At 37.7% G+C, this 13,968-nt stretch overlaps 1 protein-coding gene across 2 annotated transcripts in view; it reads right to left on the bottom strand.

The window, feature by feature from the left end:
- The window catches only part of LOC150095364 (syntaxin-7-like), a 275,749-nt gene extending 263,756 nt beyond the window's left edge, over positions 1–11,993 (bottom strand). For both annotated transcript variants that reach the window (XR_016550052.1, XM_090410144.1), the window contains exon 1: positions 11,847–11,993. The gene's annotated coding sequence lies outside the window, so the exon portion shown is untranslated. The remainder of the gene's footprint in view (positions 1–11,846) is intronic.
- Positions 11,994–13,968: the final 1,975 nt, after the last annotated feature.

Below are 13,968 nucleotides of genomic sequence, written 5' to 3'. Positions count from 1 at the left end.
TTTACAAAGTATTTACAAGTCCTGGCTCATAGGCTTTGTATGACTCTAGACCTAGTGCAACCAAAAGAATAGGCAGGCTTTTGAAGTGGCTATAGTACAATGGAGACCATATTCAAGTTGTACAACAGATTATCAAACAGCGTAATGAATATCAGTTACCGTTGTCTTGGTTTTATTGATTATGAGAAAGCCTTTAATTCAGTAAAAACTTGTCCAATAAAGCATTACAAAACCAACAAATGGAGGTTTTGTGATGAGCCATTTGTCATTACCCTGAAATCAGCATATACCAATGCCACAGCAGCAATTCATTTCAATGGAAACATCTCGACTGTCTAAATATAGAGAGGTATAAGACAAGGTGACATAATATCTCCAAAATTATTCAGAGCATGCCTAGAAGAAATATTCGAACTTCTTGATTAGGAAGGGAAAGATCTGAAGATAAATGGAAACTATTGAAGCCATTTACACTTTGCAGATGACACAGTTATCTTTACTTCAACTGTGCATGAATTATACACTTGTATGCATGGGCTCCAAATTGCTAGCAAAACAGCCAACCTAAAGAAGACCCAAGTTATGTTCAATAGCTATGTCCAACCAGACATAACAAAAATCAATAATGATGAAATTAAACAAGTAGATCATTACATATACTTAGGACAACAGATGTCAAATGGAACAAAATATCATGGACAATTAAAAGACACACAATGCTTGGATGGAAAGTATTTTGAAAATTTACATTCAATATTCAAAAGCCACTACCATTATGTCTAAAGAGAAGAAGTTTTCACCAATGTCTTCTTCCTATATTGACATATGGCTGTGAAACATGGACACTAAAGGCAAAGAAAATTAAGAACAACACAATTTAGTATGGAAAGAAGTATGCTTGGTATCACCAGACTGGATCACAAAAGGAATACGTGAATAAGAAATCAAACCAAAATCTTTGACTTCATAGGAAGAGTGAAACATTTGAAGTGGCAATGGGCGGGGCATATTGCTCGAAGACAAGATCAACAAGGGACAAAAGAAGAAGTACTGGATTGGATTCCACAAGAGGAAAATGACCACGATGCTGACCTAAAGCACGGTGGATTGATGATAATCATCAGATACGCAGGAGTGACGTGGGAAAGGAAAGCCATGGAAGACAGTTTTGGAGCAATCTTGGAAAAGCCTTCGTCCAGCTGTAGATTGACAATGGCTGATGATGATGATATATAAAGAGATTTATTAACTGGCTTATATTTCACTGAATTTCAAATCAGCATCTTCAGAGCACATTACATGTTACAGTAAACACACAACGAGTAAATGAAACATTCAAATTGTATTGGACAAAAGATCTATCTAAAGTCCTAATTTAGTATCTTCTAATGTTGTAAAAAAAAGTATCACAGCTATGTAGGAGTCGATCTTAAGATAAGTCTTCCAAATTTTTGGGAGACTCATGCAAATTAATGTAACCATACTTGTTCAGGCTAGGAGAATGCTTCATAGCCATGGCTGACACTAAAAATAATCACTAACCTGTAATGACTTCTAAATAGGACACTAGTTTTCTTCCAACATGTGTAAAGAGGTGTCCAAAGTGTGATCTGCCATAATGATGGTAGTGAATGTATTTTTTATGTTCTCCAAGGTGGATGTTAAGAGCTCTTCCTGTCTGTCCATAGTAGGTCAAGTGACAGTCACAAGGAACTTCATACACTTCAGGATTTGCCAGTGGATGGAGTTTATCCTTAGGAGAATGGATCAGAGTAGATAGTTTAACATGTGGTTTGAATGCAGTACAGAGGTTATATTTTATTACTGCTCTGGTTATCTTTTCAGATGTACATAGGGAATAGGAATAGTGGTGATTTGTCCTTGTCTGTTTGAGAATAAGGAAATAAAAGGGCCATGTAGTATTAAGAATACCATACATGATGTGATTATATAGATATCTTCTTTGTGTGTGTGTGCGTGCGTTGGTTTTCTATACATGGAAAAATATAGTGAACAATCTGAAAGCTGGGTGACTAATGTGTCAATAAAAGGCAAACAGTTATTTGATCATTTTTCTACTGTGAAGCGAATTTTGGGGTGTTGACTTTAGATCTTTTGTCCATCACAATTTGAATGCTTCACTTACTCATTGTTACATGTTAACTGTAACATGTAATAGTCAAAGATTATTGGGATCACTGAGACATGGTTGACAGAAGAGGATATAATAACAGAAACAGAAGTAGCAGAGTACAGCATTTTTCAACAGGATAGGAAGGGAAAGCGTGGTGGTGGTGGAGTACTGCTTATGATAAGTGACGACTTATGTCCTCTAAGAGTGGAGGCTTTGGAAGGCAGTGACACTAATGATTTTGAAAGCATATGGTGTGAGGCAGAGGTGGGCAAGACAGGATATTTAGTGTGGTGTTGCTACGAACCAAGGAGCACAGATGGTGGGGACCAGGAGATGTTGAAACAGTTGAACTTGGCAAGTGCAAGAAGAATGATTATTATGGGAGACTTTAACTACAGCAGTATAAATTGGAGAGAAGAAGATGCATGTAGCAATAAGGGAATAGAATTTCTAGAATTCTTGAGGGACAAATGTCTAAGGCAACATGTAATAGAGAGAACAAAAAGTTCACAAGTTTTGGATTTGGTCATAGCATCAGAAGAGTTGATAACAACTGAGATGACATCTCTCCCACCAGTTGGAGAGATTGACCATGTGGTTTTGACTTAGAAGATGAATGACATGCAGAAGTATCAAAGAGATGGGAATGTATGTAGAATTATAAGGCAGGTGATTGTAATAGTCTTAGAAGTCAATTTGGGTAAGTTTCATGAAGGGAGGAATTGGAAAGCCAGGATATCATTAGTGCTTGGGAAATTGTGAAGGAATATTTGTAAGCTGTATTCCACAAGTGAAGAAGAGGACACAATTTGGAGTAAAGTGGATGGCAAACAATATTAAACAGGAACTGTATGTGAAAAAAGAGGCTATGGAAGAGATATAAGGAGACAGGTGAAGAGCAGATGCATGAAGAATATAAGACACAGGACAGGAGAGTGACTAGTATGGTAAGGAAAGCAAAACTGTTAAAGCTGGTGAAGCTGGGAATATGAGAAGAGACTGGTTCTAAAATCCAAAGAAAATCCTAAGGAATTTTTTAGCTATGTGGCCAGTAGGAGGAGAAATGATTTTTGAAGAATGACATTGTGGGATAAAAATGGGAATAGAGTGACTGATGCAGAGGACATAGTAGAATTGCTCAATAAACGCTTTATTGGAGTATTTCATCCTGGAGGAGCAAATACTAGAAGGATAGGGCAGGTTCGAGGTTTAGAGGTGCAGGAGAAGAGTGTGTTCCAAATACTGAGTACTCTGGATGTCAGTAAAGCTGTGGTACTGGATGGTATTTCACCATAGGTTGTGAGAGAATGTGCTAAAGAACTGACAGTTCCTCTGAACTGGCCTTTCAATGAAAGTCTGGCTATGGGAAAAGTGCCCAGGGAATGGAAGGAAAGTAAGATAGTGCCATTGCATAAAGGTGGAAGCAGACTGGAAGTGTCTAATTATAAGCCAGTTTGTGTGTCGTCAGTAGTTGTTAAGATCTTGGAGAAATTAGTGAGAGATCGTACACAGCATTAGGGATGAGGGAAATGTTATCTGTGAGAGTCAACATGGATTTGTGAAGGGGTGCTCTTGTTTTAGCAATATGCTAGCCTTTTATAATAAAGTTACAAGAGCAGTAGATGAGAGAAAGGCATATACTGACATTTTCTTAAATTTAGCAAAGGCATTTGACAGGGTACCACATGATAAGCTGATATTTAAGTTGCAGCACATGGGTTTGGATGTCAGGTTGGTCAACTGGATTCAGGATTGGCTGTCCGATAGGTATCAGAGAGTTGTGTATGGTGGACCAGTTTCAAGGAGGCAGAGGGTTACAAGTGGGGTCAGTACAGTTAAACAATATAGGTCCCAGTACTGAGCCCTGTGGGCTCAGTACTGGGACCTATATTGTTTAACCTTTATATCAATGACATTGTCAATGGATTGCAGGGGGATATTCAGTTGTTTGTGGATGACTTGAAGCTGGGAAGCTTTATTAGTAATAGTACAGATGTGGTAGCCCTGCAAGAGGATTTGAATAAGCTAGACAGATGGGCAAATTAATGGGGTGTCAGTTTAATGCAGCAAAATATAAGGTCTTGAGGTTTGGGACACATTGATGGGAAGCTGCATACTCTATTGGAGGAAGTATGGGAGACGAGATCTGGGGTTGATGGTTGATAAAAACCTGAAATTTAAGGGACATATTGCAAAGGTGGTGAATGTAACAGAGGATTCTGCAATAATGAGAAGGACACTGACCTGCAGAGATAAAAGCGTTATCATTCCATTGTATAAGACCCTGATCGGACCACACTTAGACTATTGTTCTCCAATTTGGTCCCCAGGATTTGAAGGAGATAAATTAACTGTGGAAAGGGTACAAAGGTGGATAACAAAGATTGTTTCAGGACTGTACAATGTTAGTTATGAGGATCAGCTGAGGGAATGTGGACTGCACAGTTTGGTGGATAGAAGGAGAAGTGATATGATTGAGACTTTTAAACTGTTGAGAGGTGGTTACCGGGTTGACACTCGGGAGTTCTTTCGCTTGGTTGAACAGCGGGAAGGAGTGATGACAAGGGGCCATCCCTGGAAGTTATGAAAGGAAACTGAGCAAGAGGGTGAGGAGTGGTTGAACAATGGAATGCATTGCCTGATGGAGTGGTGAGAGCGAGAACGGTCAATGAGTTCAAGGAGTGGTACGATAGACTTTGTATTTTCTAGGAGGGACCTCCCACGATGTCTTGACTCCATGGAGGCCTGAATAATAATAATGAAATGTGCTCTGAAGATGCTGTTTGAAATCCATCAAAATATTTTTTTTTTTTTTTGAATTTTAGGCTCAAGGATACACTATGATTGGATGGTGAATTTAGTGCTCTGGTAAATCGGAGATTTTTATCTGTTTTATTATGATTTTCCCTTAGAAAATTTGTGTTTTATAGTATATTAGTGTACATATTAATGTTTTAAGTGTATTTGGTGTTTTATAACATATATTTGTTAAGATATTCCAATATTAAATATAGTTTTAAATGGAGCCAAAAAAATGTACAAGAAGTGTACCAACAAGAAGAGCTGCAAAGTAGAGAATAAGAAGGCTTGCCTCACTAAAGAGGATATTGAAAATATTGAGGAGGTTATTGAAAATGAATTAACCTCCAAAATAGCAAAGTTAAAACCAGATTATTAGAGAGATCATACAGGAATTACAGAAAGTCAAGTGGCATTTGAATGAACATAGGGAGGAAAAGAAAATTATGCAGCAGAATAAGAAACAACAAGCATGAAATCAAGTAATTAACATTGATTGTAAAAAAGTAGAATATTATTTGGTATAGTGACTATAAAAAAACATGCTATTGATGATGGTTTATAACTTCAATTTTTTCCGGAACAAAAATTAAAAATATACCAAATGCAACTGAAAAACAGAAAAGAAAAGTAATCAAGATTGTAATTGTAGTGGGTACTAATGACTTAACTACCAATTAGTTCAGTATGAGAGGACATGAAAAGGGTTGGTGAAAGAAGCGAGAGTGAAGAGTAAGAAAGAAAATTGTAAGCATATTACCTCAATATGACAAAAATGAATTAAGAACAAGTGCTATGATGGCAAATCATTTGATGCACAGGCTGCATAAAAGGAATGGTATAGTGCCTATAATAGTTTCTGGATGTGTGGAGAGTTTGAAGGAATATTGGATTTGTATAACAGAGATGGCCTAAACTTGAATGTGTTTGGTATCAATAGTCTTGAAAAACTAATAACTGGTTTGGGGCTTAGCAAGATGAAAAACTCAAGTTTCTGGGAGAAAAAACACACTTACCAATGTCAGAGACTGACTAACTTGGGAACTGGTCAAAGAAAGGCTTAGAAAAGTTTCTCCGGTAGGCAAGTAGACTCAAAATATAAGTCTATCTATCTTTATGCAGCCGAGTGCAGAGGATGCAGACACCACTTCTACTGAGCTACACAGACCTTTAGTTAATAAAGATGAAAATTTTACAGGATGATTTGGATATATAGGCATCCAATACATCCGAATAACGTGGCAAAGTGTAAGGTTATGTACGCATTTTGGGGTGAAAAGATTACCAGCTGTATACAACACTGATAGAACTCTATTCCAGGAAATTGACAAAGCCACAGATTTGGGAGTGTTAGTGGAGAGTGTTAAAAGTTTAGAGGGCACATAGCAAAAATGGCTAAAGCAGCTCATCAGATTACTTGGTTACTGAAGAATACTTTGATGAGCAGAGATAAGCAGGTTATTATTCCTCTTTATTCAGCCTTGAAGAGACCTCATCTTAAAACTGCTGTATGCAGATATGGTCACCTGGGTTTCTTGGCAATGAGGAAAAGGTGGAGAGAATCCAGAGGTAAGTAACCAAGATGGCTGAAAGTCTATGGAATGAACCTTACAAGAACAGATTGAAGATTTGTGGATTACAGAAATTGGTTGACAGGTGGAAAAAGGGTGATATGATTGAGACATACAAATTACTGAAGGGTTTTTACAAGATTAATATAAAATTTTTCAGAACAGGTCTGGTGGAGGCAGAACTAGGGAACCATCCATAGAAACCGAGCAAGAGTGTAGCCAATAAAGGCTACAGAACTAGATTTTTTACTTGGAAAGCAGTGAATTAGTGGAATAGGTTGCCAGTCTGTTGTGGATGCTGCAACTGTGAATGAGGTCAAAGCAAAGTATGATAGATACTGCACAAATGTTGGATAGTGTTTGGCATTACATTTAGTGCTTCGCTTGATGAGTCTAAAGACTCCATGGAGTAGCCTGTAATAATAATAATAGCTAAGACTTGGTACAAAAATAGATGATTATCAACAGATGAACTAATGAGATGGCAGAGAAGAAAGGAAATGAATTCTATACAGTTTTTGTAAATCATTAAGACTGAAGAGGAAAAAAAAATTGCTATTACAGGAGAAAAACTGTAATATCAGAATTTATGAATGCACATGTAAAAGTTCAATAAAGTACAAACAAGCAGAAAAGGTATGTGACATCCGAATTGGAAATGTCATACCGCATCTTCCTTTAAAAACAAGTTTCAAACTGCTTTGTTCATTATCAACTATGGAAATGTTCTCAACAGTAAATCAAAATTAAACATTTGAGAAGTATGTACTACATTGTTGCATTAAATGTACTAAAAAACAGTAAAATTTTACTACATTATCATCATAATCAGCCCTCCATGGAGTCAAGAGATGCATCACAGGAGGTCACATATACAGCTTATCATACCTTGACTTAATTACATTCGCTGTCTCTGCACTCACCACTCCAATCACCCACCACTCTCCATGCAAAAAAATCGACTCTTAGATCTTTCATATACAGCTTCAAGGGATAGCCTCTTGTTCTCCCCCTTGTCTCCAGGCATTCTTCGAAAAATCTCATCCACATTATAATCTGGTAATTACTCCTTACCAACTTCTGGGGATCATGCCCCCTTTCCTTTCCTTCTATCAACTAGAAGGAGGGGGGGGGGGGAGTAGGCATCCAGAAATCGACTTGGTCCATTGTCTCAGAACCCTCTCCAACAACTCATCATCCTTTTAAAAACTAGGCAACCAAATCTGTGCACAGTAATCCATATGCAATCTGATCAAAGCTTGGTACAATGGAATCATAACATACTTATTTCTATATGTCAGCATTCTCTGCATCATTCCCATAATCTGCTGTGTTGTCTTCACAATTTTAGCAAAATATCCACAAAATTTCAAGCCCCTATCCACCATCATCCTTAGATCTTTCATCTCCTCAATCTCCTAAGATATCTCCATCAATCCTACACTCTGCATGCCATCTTTGCTTCCCAAATTTGAAAACCTTACACTTTACTACATTAAACCCACACAGACACATATACTCGCCATTTAAGATAGTCTATTCAAGTCTGCTTGCAAGGCTACAGCATCTGCTCTACTTCTCATAACTCTCCCCAACTTTGCTTCATTTGCAAACAACTGTATACCACCATTTAAACTTCTTCAAATGCCATTTACATACAAATTAAACACTAACAGATGCCTGGGGCATACCACTAGTGACTTTCCTCTTCTGGGATATCATACACAACCCACTGATACCTATCAGACAGCCAATGCACTAATTTACAATTTAACTACTACCGTGTCACGTGGCAATTTATCAAAGCCTTTGTAAAAGCTAAATATTCTACTATATATGCATAGCCCTTGTCCAATGTATTCATCACTTTGTTCTAATAAGTAAGCAGATTGCTAAAACACCATCTTCGTTTAGCAAACCCATGCTGTCGACTAAAAAGAACCATGCTGCTATCAACCCAGTTCTGAAGAATAAATTACCACAGCAAACCATGCATTCAACTAAAAATACAACTCTTACAAAACGGTAACAAACAACAAACCTTAGTTTAATGTTCATTAGTAACAATGAACCTAATGATGTCAACAGTTTGAATCACCTTAATTAGCAATAAAAAAATATGTGAATTTAAATTCAAATATCTTCTTTATAAAAGTCAGTTCATCTCATACACAATGTTGTCACTGTGTACAGTTAACTTAACCTACATATACCTAACCAACTAAACCTGAACGTTAACACTGTTGTAAGCATGTTAGTTCTGAGTTTATAAGACTTATGTTGACTGTTAAAAAAAAAAAACTGCTGCCATAATTTGGAGTATCATGGCAAGCATGGATAAAGAGGTGATAGTTCCACTGTATAAAGCACTAATAACACCATATCTGGATTTCTGACATGACACAGATCTAGTCATACCAGTGATAGAGAAACAAATAACTGCAACTGTCTTAGGACTTGGGAATGTTGAGTATTGGAACAGAATCATGGAATGCAAGATGCAGAGCATGGCAAATTGGAAAAAGGGAAGCAATATGATTGAGATATATACACTGCTTGGAAAACCGTCAACAGACACCATAATGTGAGGAACAAACAGCCATGGCTGGCCCCCTTTCACTGATGACTGCAACAATCCTACCAGGCATACCATAGATCAATGGGAATTCTGGACAAATCTTCCTGTAGGCATGTAATGAGGTCCTGGACTGTTGTCGGGTGGAAATCCTTTGCTCACACCTAACACTCCAATTCATCCCACAGCTGTTCAATATGGTTGAGATCAGGGTTCTGTGGAGGCCAGTCAAGTGTGGTGACATTTGTGTCACCAAAACATGCAGTTACTGCAGCAGCCTTATGACAAAGTGCATTGTCTTGCTGAAAGAGACAATGGTCAGTTGCATGGAAATGCCACAAAGTAGAAAGCATTGCATTATCCAGAATATTCAGATAACTCTCAGAGTTTTAATTTCATGACACCACAGAGGTCCAAGGCAAACCAGGAAAAACAGGATCATACCATCACACCAACCACACCTGAATTTTATAGTTAGGGTTATTCACTCTAGTACAAGATGTTCACATGGCATCCGCAACGTCCAAACAGGCCATCTGCTCAGAAGAGGGTGTAGCATGAATCGTCACTCCATAACACAGCTTTCCAAGCTTCAACATCCCATTGTACATGCTTTCTGCACCACTGAAGACAATACTGCATATTGGTTCAGGTAACATAGGGCTTGCATATTGCAGTCCTACTATGGAAGCCCATGTTGTGAGGCTTGGTTCTGAATGTTTTTTGTGCAGATTCAGGTTCCTATCAATGGCTGGAACTCCTCATTAAACGTGTCGACCTGACGAATGGCAGTTTTTTTTTTTTTACATATTATAGTTTCTAACTATATTTGGCATGAAACTTTTATAATTTCTGTATTCGGCTTTGAAATAATGTTGGATTTAATATCCACTTAATTTATATAATTTTGCATTGCTAAGTGAAGCCTTTTGGCTCTTTATTTTAGTAAATACTTCAATGAATAGGTTACGTGCCGACCGATAGTTCGCTTACTGAAAACACATCTCTCCCACACTTTGAGTTCCTTAGTACTAAGAGTTTTTGCTCTCTTAGGTTTCTGCCTAGTTTCTGACGAAAACCAATGAGTTTGAAACAGCTGTCAGGGCTAGTGAAACCTTATCAAACAAACAATAGGAGGCAAACATACGGACACTTACTAGCGATTGTGCTTCCTATCATTTGGCTGGGGCTACTCTGGGTATGGCAGCAAGTGTATTCCCATTAATCTGATCAAACTTCGCCAAAACTTTTATAGTTTCGGACTATATTCGGCACAAAACTTTTATAGTTTCTAACTATATTCAGCACGAAACTTTTATAGTTTCTAACTATATTCAGCACGAAACTTTTATAGTTTCTGTATTCGGTTTTGAAATAATGTTGGATTTAATATCCACTTTTCTTAATATCCAAATTTATATAATTTTGCATTGCCGAAGTGAAGCCTTTCAGCAATTTATTTTAGTAATCACCTCAACTGGCCACGACATCTATAGAAAGTCCAACTAAATCTGGATACGATTCTGTAACACCCGTAGAATAACATGGATAAGATGTGCAATTTGGTCTCACTATTCCATTCACCTCAGCCGGTAGAGATGTTATCCTTCATAATATCCTAAAGCCAGGTTTGGGGAGTGTGGTAGGTCATTCACTGCAGGTAGCACTTGCATTTGGCTCCCTGTGCTTCCATCTCAGTAAGGTATCAATGATTGCTGACCTGGGATGGCCCAATTTGTCAACAATTTGATGAACAGTTAGGCCTGCAACATGACATCTATCACAATGTCTCTTTCAAACTCCATAAATTCTCTTTGAGGACATTTCACCTGAACACAGTTGAATGACTAGGGAGCTTCACATTCCTCCAATTTATACTGGTTACAAATATGTGACTCGTTACATGGCATGATGCTCCTTGCCTGTGGAGTGTCCACTGACTCCTTTCCAAGCAGTGTACTGGTTGGTGAGAGAATTGTCATTGTGGTCAGTGAGTGTTCAAGCTCTGAGATGAGTCTTGGAGAATTCATGGAAACTTGAAAGTAATATCATTCACATACACTAATCTTATCACATTAACTAATTTAACTTAACCTTTGATGTCTTCTTTATTTCAAGCAAAAACTAAAAAAAGATAAAACAGCCATGGAATAATGTCAACCTATCGAAAACATTACATGCAGTTGTAACTAGTTATGTCGACCAAATTCCAAAGCAACACCACCAAGAACTAACACTGCATTCTAATATTTCAAGAGAAAAAACTCAAATACGTAAAAATTTTGTTGGTATTAGCAGCACTGTAATGTCGGAAACATTCAAATAATTTCAGTGGAAACCACATCAGGTAATCATGAAATATCTGAATTTCCTGACAAAAAATGCACTGTTATGTTGCGAACAGTGAGCATATTCATTCCTGCCATTTAATTTTATCCGCCCCTTGAAATTATTCTCTCATTCATCAATACTCGCATTATCAGATTGCTTGGACGTTTTCTGACTATACCATGGAAGATTACGGGGTGATCGTCTTCATGCTTTGCAAAATATTATTTTTACACAATCCGATGATAACATGTTTTCAGGCCAAAATGAGTAATCGCCAACCCTATGTGCTTAATCTAAAAATTATGTTAAATAGTGTCTTTAAATTGTTGCGGAAGTTAAGAAATTAAAACATACGCAAGTTCAATACTGTTAAAGTTAATTAATTACAATAGTCTAATGTATATAAAAAGTGTAATATTGTACAAATGTACCATACCGTAATAAAATTCCTTAATAGTTATTGTTATTCACACCGAAGAATTCACAACACTACTAAATAGAAACGCCTTTCATGTTTACAAAATCACATAGCTTGCCAGAAACAACATAATACTCTCGAACCTAAACCTAAAAGAGACGTAGAAATGAAACTGATTAGCAGCAAGTGGATGCGAAGTTATGGTTGTTGACGTTCATAACTAACCGCAGCGGCGTTGCTGTAGCTTCTGACCCGGAGCGGTCCCTGAGTTTGCAGCCCATCTCAATACACACCAAAAATACTACAAAAAGTCAAAACGACGTATAGGGTAAGGCTCAAAGTGCCGCGCGGGGAGGACCGCCCCTTCTACCCACCCCTAGCTACGCCACTGACTGACCGACACACTACGTTGTACATTCACGAAGTTAGTTGGATAAACTTAAGGATACGAGATCTCTGGGAGTCATAATGTCAATATTGGATATGCTTTCAAATCTGTAAAATGTCATTGGGAAGGGAAAAAAATCCTACCTGCAGGAATTTCATCCCCACCTTTTCAAACGGCGAAAGGTTAAAATATCTATTTACCATGTTGTTTTAATACTTAAACTAGGCGAAAACATTTGCTTCGTGAACATTCTTTAATTTGATTTTGCAAACATTTATCTGAAGCATTGTTTAATGTTTAAGCGTGAAATATTATTGTTATATTATTACTCATATTATTCCATCACACCTCCAGGAAGTCCAAAGACTCACCGAGGAAGGGCATCTACTCTACAACTCCTCGTCTCACTACTCCACCAATCTTCATCATCTAACACCAACGCCATCTACCGCAGCCTACGACCAATAGTACACAGACAATCACAAACATCCAGGCTGGCGTGATAAGACGGCCAACTAGGCTGTATACCGAGGCTGTTGACTTTATATAAAATTTCCCTGGTGTTCCATAATGCACAATATCTTCTTCTTCTTCCGTAGTCCTAAATGAACCGTTGGGTCATTCATGGCTGGTAGGTGATACTCTTTGCTAGCCTCCTCCAGTCGTCTTGGTCTCTTGTTCTTGATGTCAGTTGAGAAAGGGAAGAATTTGTCCATTTTTGATGTTATCAGTCCATTTTAATCGAGGTCAGCCGCTAACCCTTGATCCTGGAATGATTCCTTCCAGTGCTTGCTTTGGAATGCCATTAGCCCTCTCCACATGTCCGAACCATTTCATCTGTCTTCTTCTGAGGACTGCCAGAATATTTTCCCTTCTTCTCCCATCTATTGAATCAATCAGTTTTCCGACATTTTCATTGGTTTCGTGAGCAGTATAGGGAATTCTCAAAAGTTTTCTGTAAGTTTTCATTTCGAAAGACAGGATTCTCCTCTCATCTTCCATCAATAAAGTCCAGGCCTCACAACCATACAAGAGGACAGAATTCACCAAGGTGTCAATTAGTCTTAGTCTGGTTGTGATTGCTTTTCTGTCTCCCCACAATGGTTTTAACCTCTGTAGGGCCACGGTTGCCTTAGCAATTCGATATTTAATGTCTGAACGACCATCTTGACTCAACGTGCTACCTAGATAAGTGAACTTCTTTACATTCTCAATTTGCTTATTGCCATCTTTAAGAAGTTGTATCTTTAAGAATTCAGTGTCTGATTTTGAGGTTATCATTGTTTTAGTTTTTTGTAGGTTTATGTATAATCCATATTTTTTTAATGTTCCGAAAACACGGCTGGTTATTTCTTGTAATTCTTCTTCACTTTCTGCCAGAAGATCGATATCATCAGCAAAACGTTATTTATTCTTAGTCCGCCAACTGCTATTCCAGTGTCATATTCATAAAGAGCTTCATCTATGACATATTCCAGAAAACAATTAAAAAGAAGAGGGGACAAGATGCATTCCTGTCTTGCACCCCGTTCTGCCGGGAACGGTTCAATGCTGTAATTTTTAATTTCAATTCTCATCAGATGAGGAATAAAGAGATTTAATAATCCTAATGATTTTGTTGTCAATACCATAATGTTCTAAAATTTTCCATAATGCCTCGTGCCATGTTGAGTCAAAAGCTTTTTGAAGGTCTAAAAAGTTGTGACAGATTATTTTGTTATGTTCTATGTATTTTTCGCCTAGTATGTGCAT

The sequence above is a fragment of the Typopeltis vanoorti genome, chromosome 20 (genome assembly GCF_054136105.1).
Source record: "Typopeltis vanoorti isolate ZY-2024b chromosome 20, IOZ_Tvanoo_1.0, whole genome shotgun sequence".
Lineage (NCBI taxonomy): Eukaryota > Metazoa > Arthropoda > Arachnida > Uropygi > Thelyphonidae > Typopeltis > Typopeltis vanoorti.
The sequence above is the reverse complement of the archived record's forward strand: the minus strand, read 5'-3'. Positions and strand labels throughout refer to the sequence as shown.